We start from the raw sequence: 2,699 nt of genomic DNA, 5'->3' as shown, positions 1-2,699 counted from the left end.
GATCTTAATCGACTCAATTCTTGGGCTTAATTGGTCAAAATGACCATTGGTTGAAGGTACTCAGGGACTGATGTGTAGAGAGACTTATTAAACCTGCAGGATTGTGGTTGTCCCAGAACAGAATTAACCAGCTCACCACAAAGGAACATGGAAGGTGCTATAGCAACATGGATTACACAAAAACATTGAAATCCAAGTTTGCAGTGGTCCTTGGGCCATTGCGTGGTGATCCAGATCACTTCAGCACGAATTTTGCAGTGGTCTGGACTACAACTCCAGGGACTACTGTGCAGTGGTCCAGACCTCAGAAACTGTATGCATATGAACAATGAAGTAGGCATCATAACTGTAGCCAATACTTTGTGGTTAAAATACTTAATTTAATCCCTGTATTGTACGGAATAATAATAATGACTCTAAAACATAAGAGAAGGGCCTGATAATAAATACAATACACAATAGACTAGAACCCTTAGAATATAATAATATGAACATTTTCATGATTAGTATGATTGTAGTTTGGATGATATATTAATGCATGTTGATAACATATTTTACAGAAAATGGGATTTAGGAATTGTGTCAAAGAACTAAAAGAATTGTCTTAGGGACCACTGCTCCTTTTTTCAAGACCAATGTATAGCCCACTTTTCTTTTAAATTATGTTTAAAACAAAATTGAGGAAGCAGTGGTTACTTCTGAATCAAACATATTGACCCCCTCACTCAATCTGTAAATCCTGCAGCAAACATTGGAATATGCATAGATATTTGCACAGACTGGTATAAATGTCCCTAATAAATAACCAAGTGCCATTTTTGTTGTTTCAAATGTGCCCAACATCTTTCCAGTATATGTCCTTTTAGTATGTCACCAACGTTCCTTAATTCGTTTTACAAATGTTCCCTGTATGTTATGAATGTTCCCTAAGCATGTGACGAATGTTCCCTAGTTTATGTTACAGATGTGCCCTAGCACTTCTCTCTCTCTCTCTCTCCTCTCTCTCTCTCTCTCTCTCTCTCTCTCTCTCTCTCTCTCTCTCTCTATTCAGTGCATTTGTATTGTCAAAGCAATTGGACATGCAAACATACATACAAACATGCATACATATATATGGAAAATAAACAATATAATTATAAATCACAATAAGATGTAATAAAGTACAGAAAAACAAATGTAATAAAATGTGATCTTTAATACACACAAATATGTATGGCTGGTCGGAAGCGTCTTGGACTCGGGTTCCTATTCATTACTTATAATGCTTTTGCCTTTTGCTAAAGCTTTCCATGGAGGGGAACGTGGATGAGTTTGTACCATTCTTGGGAGGCTCTTCCTTGTTGGGGCGGAGCTGTGATCCAGGTGAACAGCAGATCGGGCATAGGTGGGCATGTGGGCGGAGGAGGAGGAAGGCCGGTCAAGCAAATAAGCTTGCTAAGGTACGCAGCAGCAGCAAACAGCCCCCCCATCCAGCCAGCCAGGCAGTCTGGCTGGCAGTGACTGAGAGGTTGACAGACGGCAAGCAATGGAATGCACGTGCTCTGTGATGTCATAGCAGTCAGCTCAGAGAGAGGTTCGTGATGTCATCGCTGAGCTGGCTGGCTCTGTGTGTCTTGCTGGCTGTGTTTATGTGTGTGTGTGAGAGAGAGAGAGATTTTTTGATTTTTAACACCTTTATTTTACTAAAAAAAACAATTAAAACAAACTAGAAACACATAAAAGACATGAAAAAAACTCCCGACATAAAAACACAACCTATTCTAAAAACGCTCAATAAAAACCACTACACACGTGCTACCTATAAAATATTCAAGTGAATTAAACCAGTTGGTTAAAATGTCCAAAGTCAATGGCACAGAGGGCCGCCCCGACCCCCCACATCTGCAGAAAAGTGTCCAGGTCTCCCGTCAGGCTGTAGAAATTGTAATCCAGTCGCACTCTGGAGCTTACGAGAGACCTGAAGAGGGAGAGTGCACACTGTTGCTGCTGCGCTCAGTCTGACTTCTCCTACTGCTCAGGATAGCCAGCTTTGCCTGCCCCACTAGAAGGTTTGCTAACTGACAAACATGTCATTGGCGCTGCTTGTACTGGACTCCCAAAATAAACAAAGTGCGTGAGAAAAGGAGGCCCAGCTGCTTGAACAGGCTCTCCACTGCAGTGAACAGCAGCTCTAATCTAGGGCAGTGGCAGAAACAGTGAAAAAGTGTCTCTCTCTCCCCGCAGTAGGGGCAGGTGTCGCTCACTCTGGGGTCCACTGTATGTGCAATAGAGTTTGTTGCAAAGACGCCATGCAGAAGCCATGCAGAAGCGGGGGCTTGTTCAGGCTCCTCCATGCCGGGCAGGCATCTTCCCCCAGAGCCAGGTGCTCCCTCCAGGGGGTGTCAGGGAGGGGCTGCAGCTGCTGATGGTGCAGCTCCCTCACACTGAGCTGATAGAGCTCCTGACGCTGAGCTGTGAAAACAGACACACTACAGAGACTGTGAGGCAACAGAAGGCGGCCTGATGAGCTAGGGGTGACTGAGAGACACAGACAAACAAGGGGAAAGACGGTGTCAGGGTCCTTGGGCCAGCAGTGCTGCGTGAGAGCCTGGAAAAGCCGCTCCACAGCGCCTATGGGAAGGGCGTTCTGTACTGCCCAGAGAAATCTGGTTACGACTCTCAGTGACCTCATACCCAGCCTGGCAGCCAGGCTGTCGGCA

The 2,699-nt window shown here is 44.6% G+C and overlaps 1 non-coding gene across 1 annotated transcript; it reads left to right on the top strand.

Annotated features, from left to right (window-relative positions):
• Positions 1-1,233: 1,233 nt before the first annotated feature.
• On the top strand, positions 1,234-1,348 carry LOC136751919 (U5 spliceosomal RNA). The gene has a single exon (XR_010817106.1). It is a non-coding gene; the product is annotated as a U5 spliceosomal RNA (small nuclear RNA).
• Positions 1,349-2,699: the final 1,351 nt, after the last annotated feature.

The sequence above is a fragment of the Amia ocellicauda genome, chromosome 6 (genome assembly GCF_036373705.1).
Source record: "Amia ocellicauda isolate fAmiCal2 chromosome 6, fAmiCal2.hap1, whole genome shotgun sequence".
Classification (NCBI taxonomy): Eukaryota; Metazoa; Chordata; class Actinopteri; order Amiiformes; family Amiidae; genus Amia; species Amia ocellicauda.
Note: the sequence above shows the minus strand (reverse complement) of the source record. Positions and strands in the feature narration are given on the sequence as shown.